This window comes from Macaca nemestrina, chromosome 7, assembly GCF_043159975.1.
Source record: "Macaca nemestrina isolate mMacNem1 chromosome 7, mMacNem.hap1, whole genome shotgun sequence".
Taxonomy (NCBI): domain Eukaryota; kingdom Metazoa; phylum Chordata; class Mammalia; order Primates; family Cercopithecidae; genus Macaca; species Macaca nemestrina.
Genome location: NC_092131.1, coordinates 42,929,284 through 42,945,583, shown reverse-complemented (window position 1 = coordinate 42,945,583; position 16,300 = coordinate 42,929,284). Strand labels below are relative to the sequence as shown.

At 43.0% G+C, this 16,300-nt stretch overlaps 1 long non-coding RNA gene and 1 pseudogene across 2 annotated transcripts in view; both read left to right on the top strand.

Annotated features, from left to right (window-relative positions):
* The window catches only part of LOC105473708 (uncharacterized), a 58,753-nt gene that overhangs the window by 14,749 nt on the left and 27,704 nt on the right, over positions 1 to 16,300 (top strand). The gene's annotated exons all lie outside the window — the stretch shown is intronic.
* Positions 2,289 to 3,036, top strand: LOC105473707 (peptidyl-prolyl cis-trans isomerase A pseudogene; annotated as a pseudogene).

The window sequence follows — 16,300 nt, the reverse complement described above, 5'->3', positions numbered from 1 at the left end:
TACAGATGTGAGCTATCACACCGAGCCTAAATAAATTTCTTAATAATAGTAACAATGATAGCCATGGTACTAAGCACCTTCCAGGTCCCAAGTGCTGTGCTGTGTCCTGCATCATACCACAGAAACCTCCCAGCAGCCCAGCAAAGATGAAGAAACAGGTCGGGCAAAGTCAAGTAACTTGTCCAACAACACTTGGCAAGTAGGTGGCAGAACCAGGACCTGAGCCCAAGTTTCTGACACTGAAGTGCATGTGCTCTTAACCATGGCACTGCTGCCTTTGATTAGAAACATAGCAAAGAATTTTATTTTATTTTATTTTATTTTATTTTATTTATTTTTTTTTTTTGAGGCGGAGTCTCGCTCTGTAGCCCGGGCTGGAGTGCAGTGGCCGGATCTCAGCTCACTGCAAGCTCCGCCTCCCAGGTTTACGCCATTCTCCTGCCTCAGCCTCCCGAGTAGCTGGGACTACAGGCGCCCGCCACCTCGCCCGGCTAGTTTTTTGTATTTTTTTTAGTAGAGACGGGGTTTCACGGTGTTCGCCAGGATGGTCTCGATCTCCTGACCTCGTGATCCACCCGTCTCGGCCTCCCAAAGTGCTGGGATTACAGGCTTGAGCCACCGCGCCCGGCCGGCAAAGAATTTTAGAATGTGAAGGGCCCTACCAAAGTAGTTCTAGATGACAAGGATTATTATTATTATATTATTATTATTATTATTTTGAGATAGAATTTCACTCTTGTTACCCAAGCTGGAGTATAATGGCACAATCTCAGCTCACTGCAACCTCCACGTCCTAGGTTTAAGCGATTCTCCTGCCTCAGCCTCCCAAGCAGCTGCGATTACAGGCATGTGCCACCAAGCCCGGCTAATTTTTTGTATTTGGTAGAGACAGGGTTTCACCATGTTGGTCAGGCTGGTCTTGAACTCCTGACTTCAGGTGATCCGCCCACCTCGGCCTCCCAAAGTGCTGGGATTACAGGCGTGAGTCACTGTGCCCGACCTACAAGGATTATTTCTTATTTAGAGATGGTGACATTCTTGCAAAGTATGTAGACTGAAAGAAATCACTATTGAAATAGCATCAACATGAACCTACCCATCCCACTGAAGTTCCAAAATATTTCATCATGTATAATTTCCACGTCTCTCTTTGGTAACATACTAATGATAACTAATGACAAAAAAAAAGAAAAATAATGTGAAAAGCCCTGAGAAACCCCAAACCACACCTTTCGATCAACCACAGCATAGTGGCTGTGACCTCTCCAGTTCTGTCAGCTCCTCGCCAACTCCAGTTTGTAGAACAGTGATCTGGAGAACTCCAGCTGGTGAATTCCTTTTGTGGATTGAGAGCGTTATGTGATCAGCACAGTCTGAAGCTGCCATGTACTTCACCAAGACAGGTGTTCTGGGATGTTGGGGAGAGAAGGGCGGCGGTCTGTGAAGGAGAACCTGGGTGTCTAGAGCACTGAGGTGCTCTTTCTAGGGGTGAGTGGGCAAACGCCACCCACACTGTCATGTAAGTTTCCACAATCCAGTTGTCACTTCCAACTGCCAATGTTGAACTTCATGCTCCTGTCATTCCACTTTGGGCTTGGTAGAGATAGCAGCCCCTGGCGCAGGCTGTCTTGGCTGAATACATCTTACCCTCTCCCTTCTCACACTGCCAGTCCCTTGTGTGACCTTGAAAAGATCTCTCAAGCATCAGTAGAACTGCTTAAGCTCGAAGTATATTGATTAAAATAACAGGAATTATAATGTGTGAACAGTTGCTCGGTATTTATAGAAATATTTTCTTCTAGGACACAGTCCTCCCTTTCTCCCCAGATCCTGTAGTGAAATGACAGGTCAAATGCTGTGGCAATTCAAGAGGATGAGAGGAAATATGCTTTGAAACAGGAGGAGAAACTGACCTGGCTGGTTTGGTAAGAGGTCCAAGGAACACAGTGTCCTTTGGACGTTGACAGCCGCTGGAAGATGTCTGTTCTAGTTCTAGTCGGTCAGGCCGACCCTCTCCGGCCAGCTGACCTGTGGCAAGCAGAAATGGTCAACATAATGGAAAGCCCATTCCATCCTTGACAGTGAGATGTGCTGATGTGGGAGATGAGAGAGATTTTAATCTACTGATAAAAGAGGAAAAGATGTCCGGAATGAAAAGTAATATGAATGAGGCAGGTTACAAAACAGTATGTACTGTGGTATCATATTTACATATTTTCACAAATATAAATGATTATATAAAAATAATCTGGAATAATAGTTACAAACTGTTAATAGAACTAGGATTGAAAATGGCAAAGAGGGCTTTGCAGACGCTGCCGCCGAGGAAAGTCCTGTACTACTAGCCATGGTCAACCCTACCGTGTTCTTCGACATTGCCGTCGACGGCGAGCCCTTGGGCCGCGTCTCCTTCGAGCTGTTTGCAGACAAGGTTCCAAAGACAGCAGAAAATTTTCATGCTCTGAGCACTGGAGAGAAAGGACTTGGTTATAAGGGTTCCTGCTTTCACAGAATTATTCCAGGGTTTATGTGTCAGGGTGGTGACTTCACACGCCATAATGGCATTGGTGGCAAGTCCATCTATGGGGAGAAATTTGAAGATGAGAACTTCATCCTAAAGCATACAGGTCCTGGCATCTTGTCCATGGCAAATGCTGGACCCAACACAAATGGTTCCCAGTTTTTCATCTGCACTGCCAAGACTGAGTGGTTGGATGGCAATCATGTGGTCTTTGGCAAAGTGAAAGAAGGCATGAATATTGTGGAGGCCCTGGAGCGCTTTGGGTCCAGGAATGACAAGACCAGCAAGAAGATCACCATTGCTGACTGTGGACAACTCGAATAAGTTTGACTTGTGTTTTATCTTAACCACCAGACCATTCCTTCTGTAGCTCAGGAGAGCACCCCTCCACCCCATTTGCTCGCAGTATCCTAGAATCTTTGTGCTCTCGCTGCAGTTCCCTTTGGGTTCCATGTTTTCCTTGTTCTCTCCCATGCATAGCTGGATTGCAGAGTTAAGTTTATGATTATGAAATAAAAACTAAGTGACAACAACAACAACAAAAAGAAAATGGCAAAGAGGAGATTTTTTAAATTTTGTATGCTTTTATATTCTTTGAGTTTTTTCTAAATATAATGCATTACTTTCCCCTACCCCTAAAATCTTTTTTGGTACTTATTATATTATTTTTTTTTAAGTTAACTTCATTTAAGTAACAGTTACATACAGTACAATCACCCTATTAAAAGTCTATGGTGGGCCCAGTGCAATGGCTCACACCTGTAATCTCAGCACTTTAGGAGGCCGAGGTGGGTGGATCATGAGGTCAGGAGTTCAAGACCAGCCTGACCAACATGGTGAAACCCCATCTCTACTAAAAATACAAAAATTAGTCAGATGTGGTGGCACGCACCTGTAATCTCAGCTACTCAGGAGGCTGAGGCAGGAGAATTGCTTGAACCCGGGAGGTGGAGGTTGCAGTGAGCCAAGATCATGCCATTGCACTCCAGTCTGGGTGACAGAGTGAGACTCCATCTCAAAAAAAAAAAAAAAAGTCTATGGTGCTGGGCACAGTGGCTCATGCCTGTAATCTCAGCACTTTAGGAAGCCAAGGCAAGAGAATCCCTTGAGCCCTGGAGTTTAAGTCCAGCTTGGACAACGTAGTAAGACCCTGTCTCTAAAAAAATTTTTTAAAGTTAACCATGTGTGGTGGCATGTGCCTGTAGCCTCAGCTACTTGGGAGGCTGAGGTGGGAGGATCACTTGAGCCCAGGAGATTGAGGCTGCAGTGAGCTATGACTGTGCTACCACACTCCAGCCTATACAACAGAGTAAGACCGTGTCTCAAAAAAAAAAAAAAAAAAAAAAAAAAAAAAAAAAGTCTAGGGTTAGATGAGTTTTGAGAAATGTACACTCATGTAACCACCACCTCAATCAAGATATAGAACACTTCCAGGTCAGGCGTGGTGGATCATGCCTGTAATCCCAGCACTTTGGGAGGCTGAGGCAGACAGATCACTTGAAATCAGGAGTTCAAGACGAGCCCGGCCAATATGGTGAAAACCTGTCTCTACTAAAAGTACAAAAAATGAGCTGGGCATGGTGGCGGACACCTGTAATCCCAGCTACTCAGGAGGCTGAGGCAGGACAATCACTTGAACCCAGGAAGCGGAGGTTGCAGTGAGCCGAGATCATGCCATTACCTCCGGCCTGGGCAACAAGAGCGAAACTCTGTCTTTAAAAAACAAACAAACAAAAAACAAAAAAGAACACTTCCACCACACTCAAATTTCTCTCCTGCCCTTTTTGCAGTCCATTCCCTGTCTCCACTCCCTACCCCAGGTGACTACTGATCTGATTTCTGTCCCTATTGTTTAGTCTCTTTTAGAATGTCGTATAAATGGAATCATACTGTAAGCATGGCCATTTTTGTGCCTGGCTTCTTTCACTTAGCAAAATGCCAGATAGATTCACCCATCAGGATGCTTGTGGAGATTTGTTTCTTTTATTGATTGATTGATTGATTGATTGAGATGGAGTCTCACTCTGTCACCAGGCTGGAGTGCAGTGGCGCAATCTCGGCTCACTGCAACCTCTGCCTCCTGGGCTCAAGTGATTCACCTGCCTCAGCCTCCCGAGTAGCTGGGACTACAGGCATGTGCCACTACACCCAGCTAATTTTTGTGTTTTTTTGTTTTTTTGTTTTTTGTTTTTTTTTTGAGACGGAGTCTTGCTCTGTCACCCAGGCTGGAGTGCAGTGGCCGGATCTCAGCTCACTGCAAGCTCCGCCTCCCGGGTTTATGCCATTCTCCTGCCTCAGCCTCCCGAGTAGCTGGGACTACAGGCGCCCGCCACCTCGCCCGGCTATTTTTTTTGTATTTTTTAGTAGAGACGGGGTTTCACCGTGTTAGCCGGGATCGTCTCTCGATCTCCTGACCTCGTGATCCGCCCGTCTCGGCCTCCCAAAGTGCTGGGATTACAGGCTTGAGCCACCGCGCCCGGCCAATTTTTGTGTTTTTAGTAGAGATGGGGTTTCACCATGTTAGTCAGGATGGTCTTGATCTCCTGACCTTGGGATCCACCCACCTCAGCCTCCCAAAGTGCTGGGATTACAGGCATGAGCCACCGTGCCCAGCCTGTTTCTTTTTATTACTGAATGGCATTCCAATGTATTGTAGTTTATCCATTCACCAATGTGGCTTGTTTTCTGCTTTTGTCAATTACAAATTACAAATAAAACAAAATGTGTGTTTACAATTACAAACATTTGTGCGCAAGGTTTTGGGTAGATATGTTTTCTCTTGAGTAAATACCTAGAAATGAGATCTTTATAAGAAGCTGCCAAACTTTTCCAAAGTGGCATTTTGCATTCCCATCATGAGTATTCCAGTTGCTCCACATTTTCACCAGCTTCAGGCATTGGCATTTTTTTGAATTTGAATCATTCTAATAGGTGTGTAGGTATCTCATTATGGTTTTAATTTTCATTTCCCTAATGACTAATGATGTTGAACATCTTTTCCTGTGTTTATTGGTCATCTGTATATGATTTTTGGTGATATCTTCAAATCTTTTATGCATTTAAAAATCTGGCTTATCTTCAGCTACTCAGGAGGCCGAGGCAGGAGAATGGGGTGAACCCGGGAGGTGAAGCTTGCAGTGAGCCGAGATCGTGCCACTGCACTCCAGCCTGGGTGACAGAACAAGACTCCGTCTCAAAAAAAAAAAAAAAAAAAAAAAAATCTGGGTTATCTATTATTGAATTGTAAATTCTTAGTATATTCTGGATATAAATTCTTTATCACAGATGTGTTTTTGCAAATATTTTCCCCCAGTTTTTTTACTTTTTTTCTTTTTTGAAAGCAGCTAAGACCTGAATTTTTATTCTCTGAACAGTGTCTTTTTTTTCTTTTTTTTGAGACAGTCTCGCTCTGTCGCCCAAGCTGGAGTACAGTGGTGTGATCTCAGCTCACTGCAACCTCTGCCTCCCAGATTCAAGTGATTCTCTAGCCTCAGCCTCCAGAGTAGCTGGAATTACAAGTGTGTGCCACCACACCCAGCAAATTTTTGTATTTTTAGTAGAGACAGGATTTCACCATGTTAGCCAGGCTCATCTTGAACACCTGACCTCAAGTGATCCGCCCTCCTTGGCCTCCCAAAGTGCTGGGATTACAGGCGTGAGCCACCACGCCTGGCCCATGAACAGCATCTTTTGAACAGCAAAAGTTTTAAGTTTTGATAAAATGTATTTGTTTTCTTGAGTGGTTTGTCCTTTTTTTGTTCTATTTAAGAAATCTTTGCCTAATCAAAGGTGATGCAGATTTTTCTTATGTTTTCTTTTAGTCCTTTACAGTTTTAGCTCTTATATTTAGGTTTATGATTCATTTAGAGTTAAATTTTTAACAGTTTTATTGAAATATAATTCATATATCACACATTGAATCTATTCTAGTGTAGAATTCAATGGTTTTTAGTATATTTACAGAGTTGTGCAGTCATCATCATGATCTAATTTTAAACATTTGTGTTAACCCACAAAGAAATCCTATGCCCATTAGTAGTGACTTTTCATTTCTTCTCCCATCTCCTCAGCTATAAGCAATCATTAATCTACTTTCTGTCTCTATAGATTTGCCTATTGAGTTAATTTTTTATATGATACAAGGTCAGAGTCAAATTTCATTTCTTTGCACAATTATGTCCAATGGTTCCAGCATTACCATTTGTTGAAAAGATGATCCTTTCTCCTTTGGAACTATTTACCTTGGCATCTTTGTCTAAACCAATTGACTTATATGTGTGGGTCTATTTTTGAAGTTTTTTTGTTTTTTTTTTTTGAGATGGAGTTTTGCTCTTATTGCCCAGGCTGGAGTGCAGTGGCATGATCTTGGCTCACTGCAACCTCCCCCTCCCAGGTTCAAGCAATTCTCCTGCCTCAGCCTCTCAAGTAGCTGGGATTACAGGCACCTGCCACCATGCCCAGCTTATTTTTGTGTGTGTTTTTAGTAGAGACAGTGTTTCCCCATGTTGGCCAGGCTGGTCTTGAACTCTTGATCTTAGGTGATCCACCCACCTCAGCCTGCCAAAGTGCTGGGATTACAGGTGTGAGCCACCGTGCCTGGCCTATTTTTGAACTTTCTATTCTGTTCCATCAATCTGTCTACCATATATTAAAACTGCAGTTTCAATTATTATAAATTTGTAAGAGATATGAAATGTGGTAATGTGAGTCCTCCAGCTTTGTTCTTTTTCAAAATAGTTTTGACTATCCCACGTTCTTTTCATTTCCATACAAAGTTTGGGATCAGCTTGTCAATTTCTAAAATAAAAATACTAGGCTGTGGGATTTTTATTGTGATTACTTTGGATCTTTACGTTAATTTGAATCTTGACATTTTAAGAATATTGAGTCTTCTGATTCATGAACATGGTATACCTCTCCATTTATTTAGGTTTTGATTTTTTCAGCAATAGTTTTTAGTTTCCAGTATAAGATCTTGCATGTTTGTCAGATTTATCCCCAAGAATTTTATGTTATTTGTTCTAAAGTAAATATAATTAAAAATTTTTTGGTTTCTAAATGTTTATTATTAGTATCTTGAAATATAATTTTTATATTCTGTGACTTTACTAAATTCACTTTTTAGTTCATGGTTTTGTATATCCTTTAGGATTTTCTATGTTGATGATAACATTTTTATTTCTTTATTTCCAAATAGTATGTATTTTATTTCTTTCTCTTGCCTTATTTTTTTTTTTTTTTTTTTTTTTTTTTTTTTGAGACGGAGTCTCACGCTGTTGCCCAGGCTGGAGTGCAGTGGCGCGATCTCGGCTCACTGCAAGCTCCGCCTCCCGGGTTCCTGCCATTCTCCTGCCTCAGCCTCCTGAGTAGCTGGGACTACAGGCGCCCGCCACCGCGCCCGGCTAATTTTTTGTATTTTTAGTAGAGACGGGGTTTCACTGTGGTCTCGATCTCCTGACCTTGTGATCCGCCCGCCTCGGCCTCCCAAAGTGCTGGGATTACAGGCTTGAGCCACCGCGCCCGGCCTCTCTTGCCTTATTGTACTGGCAGGGACACTAGTTCAGTGTTGTATAGAAGGGGTGAGAACAGATATCTTGCTGTGTTCCCAATTTCAGGGAAAATATTTACTTTTTCAATAAGTATGTTGTTCTTTTTTTGAGATGGAGTCTCACTCTGTCACCCAGGCTGGAGTGCAGTGGCGCAATATTAGCTCACTGCAACCTCTGCCTCCCGAGTCCAAGCAATTCTTTGCCTCAGCCTCCCGAGTAGCTGGGATTATAGGCACCCGCCACCATACCCGGCTAATTTTTGTATTTTTAGTAGAGATGGGGTTTCACCATATTGGCCAGGCTGGTCTTGAACTCCTGACCTCGTGACTAATGATGTTGAACATCTTTTCCTGTGTTTATTAGTCATCTGTATATGATTTTTGGTGATATATTCAAATCTTTTATGCATTTAAAAATCTGGGTTATCTTCAGCTACTCAGGAGGCTGAGGCAGGAGAATGGGGTGAACCCGGGAGGTGAAGCTTGCAGTGAGCCGAGATCGTGCCGCTGCACTCCAGCCTGGGTGACAGAGCGAGACTCCATCTCAAAAAAAAAAAAATTCTGGGTTATCTATTATTGAATTGTAAATTCCTAATGTATTCTGGATATAAATTCTTTTTCACAGATGTGTGTTTGCAAATATTTTCTCCCAAAGTGCTGGGATTACAGGCATGAGCCACTGCACCCAGCCAGCATGTTGTTCTTTACAGTTTGAGAAAGTTCCCTTCCATCCCCAGTTACATGAGTGGTTTTTATCATGAAAACATGCTAGATTTTGGCAAATGCTTTTATGGCCATACCTTTATTAGTTTGTTAATATGGTTAATTATATTGAGTTTTTAATATGTTGAACCAACATTCAAAACCAGGAAACCAACTTTGCATTCCTGGGATAAACCCTACTTGGTCATGATGTATTATACTTTTTATTTATTACTAGATTTGATTTGCTTTTTTCTTTTTTTTTTCTTTTATTTTTTTGAGACAGAATCTTGCTCTGTTGCCCAGGCTGGAGTGCCATGGTGCAATCTCAGTTCACTGCAACCTCCACCTCCCAGGTTCAAGTGATTCTCCTGCCTCAGCCTCTTGAGTAACTAGGATTTGTAACCCTGCTAATTTTTGTATTTTTGTAGAGACAGGGTTTCACCATGTTTACCAGGCTGGACTCAAACTCCTGACCTCAGGTGAATCCACCCACCTCAGCTTCCCAAAGTGCTGGGATTACAGGAGTGAGCCACCATACCCAGCCCTTGATTTGCTAATATTTTAAGAATTATCCTGTTTAGATTCATAAGAATATTGGTCCATGGTTTTTGTTTTTGTTTTCCTTTTGTAGTGTCTTTTCTGATTTTGGTATCAGAATAACAATGGGAGAAATGTCTCCTCTTCTGTTTTCTGGGAGAGTTTGTATAAAGTTAGTACAATTTCTTCCTTATTTATTCTTCATTTTTTAGTTTGAATATGTCTATCTTATTTGAATTTTTTCTAAATAAAATGCAATACTTTTAATATTTTTAATTTTATTTTTTAGCCCATGACACAGCCCTAAGGAGATCCTGGGAATATGTGCCCAAAATGCAATACTTAAAAAAATATATATATATATATATACACACACATACATACTTTGAAATAATGTTGTACTTACAGAAAGGTTACAAAAATCCTATCAAGTCTTCCTATAGGAAGGTTTCCTATAGGAAACCTTTCACCTAGATTCCCTTAATATTAACATCTTACATAATCATAGCAGAATGATCAAAATCATAAAATTAACATTGCCGTAACATTATTAACTAATAATATTAGTAGTAATATTATTAGTATTATGCCTTATTCCAGTTTCATCATTTTCTCACTAACATTCTTTTCTGACCCAAGATTCCACATTGCATTTAGTTGTCCTTAGTCTCCTTCTTCTTTTTTTGTTAAAACTGTTTTTTTTTTTTTTGGCCGGGCATGGTGGCTTACGCCTATAATCCCAGGTGTGAGGCGGGTGGATCACGAGGTCAGGAGATTAAGACCATCCTGGCTAACACAGTGAAACCCTGTCTCTACTAAAAATACAAAAAAATTAGCCAGGCGTGGTGGCGAGCACCTGTAGTCCCAGCTACTCAGGAGGCTGAGGCAGGAGAATGGTGTGAACCTGGGAGGCGGAGCTTGCAGTGAGCGGAGATCGCACCACTGCATTCCAGCCTGGGTGACAAAGCGAGGCTCTGTCTCAAAAAAAAAAAAAAAAAAAAAAAAAAAATTTTTTTTTAAATTCAAAGCCATGAAAGTCCATGAACAAGTGGGGAGCTCTTCCAAATTAAAGCAAGTTGAAAAAACATGACAATTAAATGCTATGCATGATCCTGGATTGAATACTTTTCTATAAAGGACGTTACTGGAACAATTAGTGAAACTCAAGTGGCTCATGAGGATTAGATAGCAGTAAGTTATTGATGTTAGTTTCTGATTTTGATGGTTGTATTATTGTAAGGAGAAAATAATCAGAGAAAATAAACAACTATTTATACACCCAAGACCTGCTACTTCTCTGGTATTCTGCTCCTTTCTTCTTCCCTCCCTCCCTCCTTCCTCACTTCCTCTCTTTCTTTCTTAGACAGAGTCTAGCTCTGTCACCCAGGGTGGAGTGCAGTGGTGTGATCTCGGCTCACTGCAACCTCCACCTGCTGCATTCAAGCAATTCTCCTGCCTCAGCCTCCTGAATAACTGGGATGACAGGCCCCCGCCACCAGGCCTGGCTAATTTTTGTATTTTTAGTAGAGACAGGGTTTTGCCATATTGGCCAGGCTGATCTCGAACTCCTGGCCTCAAGGGATCTGCCCGCCTCAGTCTCCCAAAGTGCTGGGATTACAGCTGTGAGCCACCACACCTAGCATATTCCACATCTTAATTGGCATTACCACCATCTATCTATCAAGGAACCCAAGCTTGAAACAAAGAAGTTATCCTTGACTGCTTTCTTACAACCTGAAAGTCCATCTGGAACAGCCTCTGTATCTATTAAATAGACCAATAATATTATGAAACATCTGTGTCTTGGAATATCATATTGCAATTTAGAGGAATGAAGTCAGTCTGTGTAGCAACATTATGATAAAAGGAGAAAGTTGTGACGCAGAATATGAAGATCCCATTTTTGTCAATCTTTGTACATGCAGCAGACCAAGGTGTGGTGAAGATGTATTCCAAACTATTAATGGATGTTATCTCTTTGGGATGGGATTTTTAAATTTTCTTCTTTTCTGTACTGTGTGGAGTTTTTGTTGTTGTTGTTGTTGTTGTTTTTACAGTGATACATTTAAAAAATAATAAAGAGATTTTGCTTTAGAAAAACTGCTTAACATAAATGAAATGGCAGAGACTTACAAAGGAGATAGAAGCTATTCACCTTCAAAGAACTTCAACTCTAATCAGACAAGGTAAAAATTATCTATATATATTATAGAATACTTGTAAAAACAACATGGAGGAAACACAAATATCAGGGCAAGCTGCAGCTATAAAGAAGACTTTGCATTTGAGAAAATGAGAAGATGGATACTGGAGGACCTGGGAAGACTGACAGCAAAGGGGGCACAACTGGAGAGGTCTTGGCTGTGAGATGACTTTTGAAGAAGGGATGGTCCCAGGAGGCAGGGAGAAGGCTGTCTTCACAGAATTGGGGAGTGGGCTCTTGGTTCTGAATTTTCAGCTATGTGGGAGGCTACAGCAAGATGCTCAGCTGGCAGGACAGGCTGTTTCTCCCTGGGTTTTTGTCTGTCCCTTAACTTCTTTTTTTTTGAGACTGAGTCTCACTCTGTCATCCAGACTGGAGTGCAGTGGCGCATCTCAGCTCACTACAACCTCTGCCTCCTGGGTTCAAGAGATTCTCCCGCCTCAGCCTCCTGAGTAGCTGGGATTACAGGCACCCACCATCATGCCCGGCTAATTTTTGTATTTTTGTAGAGACAAGGTTTCACTGTGTTGGCCAGGCTGGTCTTGAACTCCTGATCTCAGGTGATCTGCCTGCCTCAGCCTCCCAAGGTGCTGGGATTTACAGGTATGAGCCACCGCGCCCGGCCTGTCCTTTAGCTTCTCTCATTTTTCACTCCTCCTTTCTCTACTGCTCAGGGCTCTAGGGATAAAATGTGGCCCTATTCACTCCAAAGAAAGCATAGGCTGGCCGGGCCTACTAAAAATACAAACATTAGCCAGGCATGGTGGCAGATGCCTTTAATCTCAGATACTTGGGAAGCTGAGACAGGAGAATTGCTTGAACCCGGGAGGCGGAGGTTGCGGTGAGCCCAGATTACGCCATTGCACTCCAACCTGGGTGACAAGAGCAAAATTGTGTCTCAAAAAACAAAACAAAACAAAACAAAACACACACACACACACACACACACACACACACACACAAACCATAGGCCAAACTCCCTTAATAAAGGCAAAAAAAGTTGATATAAACAAAAGACATTTTATACAAAATGAAGGGAATATCTAAAGAAAATAACACCTCAGAATATAGCAACATAAACATATTTAGGTTTCTTATCCTAAGAAATTCTGTGAAAATATCTAAGATCTGTACATGGCCCTCAGATTCCCTGCTCTTGAAATGCATTTATTTTGCCGAGTGCGGTGGCTCATGCCTGTAATCCCAGCACTTTGGAAGGCTGAGGCAGGTGGATCACGAGGTCAGGAGTTTGAGACCAGCCTGGCTAACATAGTGAAACCCTGTCTCTACTAAAAATACAAAAAATTAACCCGGCATGGTGGTGTGTGCCTGTAGTCCTGAGGCAGGAGAATTGCTTGAACCCAGGAGGTGGAGGTTGTGGTGAGGCGAGATTGCGCCACTGCACTCCAGCCTGGGAAACAGAGTGAGACTCCGTCCCCCCAAAAAAAAAAAAAAAAAAAGAAATGCATTCATGTCAACTCTTCAAGGCCCAGCTTTGCAGGCATCTGGGCTTCTTATGATCCCAGCTCCTGTTCGTGCCTCTCAGCGATGTGGCCACTGGGTGTAATACTGCTTCCTAGTCCAGGGAACCTGGCCCAACAGATACATCTCATTCCATGTAACATCAAAGTCCAGCTCCACTAAAACTCAACCTTCTGGAACTTCTAGAAGCCTTTCATTCTCATCTAGTACAGTTAGTATAAGAGTATATTTAGTCCACAGCTGAGCTGTGAGCTGTATGTGTCCATACAGATAGATATCTTTAAGCCAGTGGTCCCCAACCTTTTTGGCACTAGGGACTGGTTTATTGGAAGACAATTTTTCCATGGACAGTGAGGGTAGGGGTGAGGGTTTAGGAGTGTATTAGTCCATTTTCACACTGCTCTAAAGAACTACCTGAACCTGGGTAATTTATGAAGAAAAGAGGTTTAATTGACTCAGAGTTCCACACACTTAACAGGAAGCACTATTGGAAGGCCTTGAGAAACTTACAATAATGGCAGATGATGAAGGGTAAGCAAAGCATGTCTTAGAGGGCAGCAGGAGGGAGCGAGACAGCAAGCGGGGAAGTGCCCCACACTTTAAAACCATCCGATTCCCGCCAGGTGTGGTGGCTCACACCTGTAATCCCAGCACTTTGGGGGGCCAAGGAGGGCAGATCACAAGGTCAGGAGTTTGAGACCAGCCTGGCCAACATGGCGAAACCCCTTCTCTATTAAAAATGCAAAAATTAGTCGGGCATGCTATCTAATGTCGCAGCTGATCTGACAGGAGGTAGAGCTCAGGTAGTAACGCTCGCCTGCTGCTGTATGGGCCGATTCCTAACAGGCCACAGACCCCTACCAGTCCACGGCCTGGGGATTGGAGACCCCTGCTTTAAGCCGTTGCCACTCAGGTCTCTGGTTCCACCCACGTCAGAATCGTTCTATGATGATTCACTCACATGAGGTCCCTACACACAAAGAAGGAAGGGTCTTGTAAAAATCTGCCTGTTACAGTTTCATGACATGATAATAACCACATCATGGAGTATGAGTTAATACATTTATGGTATAAGGAAGGTCATTCTTATTTACCAGGCGAGGTGGTAAAATCTCATCTGGAGGACACACGTTGGCTAGGCCTGGGAGTAACTTTGCAAGCAGGTGAAAGCTTGAGATCCTTTCAGGCTATTCTCTCAATTGGGTGGTTTAAGATTTAAAAAATAATTGTATGAATTTGACCTCGATATGTTATTTTTAGAAAACAATTGCATTCATCTCCAACTCAACATGAAACTGTTTTACTCGTCCATAAAGCCCACATTGATGAATAAGTAATTTAAACTCATTTGGTTAAAATAATTACTGTTTGCAATATTCTAGGGGGTAGTTCAAATTGGACTAGGCTGATGTGAAGGTGATTTGTGTGTAGTCTTTTCTAAGGTAAGAGTCTAGACCAGGTGTGGTCTCAGTTTTGTGATTTTGTTCTAAAAGATAATATTGTAAGTCTTTGAGCTTCTGTTACAGGAAACCCTCAGAAATTTCCCAGTGGGGCCTGAGACCTCCTAACACCAAGAAATGACTTTTTCCTTCTTGTGGGAGGCATGTAAGATGAACAGACGTGTAATTATATATTTATTGGCCGGCGCGGTGGCTCAAGCCTGTAATCCCAGCACTTTGGGAGGCCGAGACGGGCGGATCACGAGGTCAGGAGATCGAGACCATCCTGGGTAACACAGTGAAACCCCGTCTCTACTAAAAATACAAAAACTTAGCCGGGCGAGGTGGCAGGCACCTGTAGTCCCAGCTACTCGGGAGGCTGAGGCAGGAGAATGGCATGAACCCGGGAGGCGGAGCTTGCAGTGAGCTGAGATCCGGCCATTGCACTCCAGCCTGGGTGACAGAGCGAGACTCCGTCTCAAAAAAAAAAAAAAAAAAAAAATTATATATTTATTTTACAAATGCTTTTATAGTTGCTTACTATGTGCTTAATATTATAGATAGTAATTCATGTAAGCTTTTCTTTCTTTTCTTTTCTTTTCTTTTCTTTTTTTTTTTTGAGACAGAGTCTCACTCTGTTGCCCAGGCTGGAGTACAGTGGCACTGTATCGGCTCACTGCAACCTCCATCTCCCGGGTTCAAGCAATTCTTCTGCCTCAGCCTCCCCAGTAGCTGGGATTACAGGCGCCCATCACCATGCCCGGCTAATTTTTTTTATATTTTTAGTGGAGACAGGGTTTCACCATGTTGGCCAGTCTGGTCTCGAACTCCTGACCTCGGTGATGATCCGCCTGCCTCAGCCTCTCTGTAGTGCTGGGATTACAGGCGTGAGCCACCGTGCCTGGGCCCCCACCCCCCCCCTTTTTTTTTTGTGAGACAAGGTCTCACTTTGTTGCTCAAGCTGGAGTGCAATGGTGCAAACATGGCTCACTATAGTCTCGACCTCCCAGGCTCAAGCAATTCTCCTGCCTCAGCCTTTCAAGTAGCTGAAACTACAGGCATGTGCCACCATGCCTGGCTAATTTTTGTATTTTTTGTAGAGATGGCGTTTCATCATATTGCCTTGGCTGGTCTTGAACTCCTGGGCTCAAACAATCCTCCCACCTTGGCCTCCCAAAGTGCTGAGATTATAGGAGTGAGCCACCGCACCTAGCCCATGTAAGCCTTCTACTAGCCCTCTGGTGTGGGGACCATCCTCATTCCCATATAGCTGAGGCACAGATAGGGGAGTTGAAGCACAGAGGGGTTGAGTGTCATGCCTAAACCCTCCCGGCTAGTAAGCACCAGAGCCAGGATTTGAACCCAGACAGTTGGGCTTCAGAGTCCGTGTTTATTTATTTTTTAGATGGAGTTTCGCTCTTGTTACCCAGGCTGGAGTGCAATGGTACAATCTCGGCTCACTGTAACCTCCACCTCCCAGGTTCAAGCGATTCTCCTGCCTCAGCCCCCCTAGTAGCTGGGACTACAGGCATGTGCCACCATGCCTGGCTAATTTTGTATTTTTAGTAGAGATGGGGTTTCTCCATATTGGTCAGGCTGGTCTTGAATTCCCAACCTTGGTGATCTGCTCGCCTCAGCCTCCCAAAGTGCTGGGATTACAGGCACGAGCAATCATGCCCAGCCCAGAGTCTGTGTTTTTTAAACGTCATGCTATGGTGCTTATCTATTGTGATTAAGCAGGAAACTCCAAGGTCCAAACACTCTCTCCAGAAGATGGGCTGATAGTTGCAATATAGGAAGAGAACACTGTCTACACATTCCTGTTAAAGTAGCTCTTTGTTTAGAAATCATACATGCTTTCCATT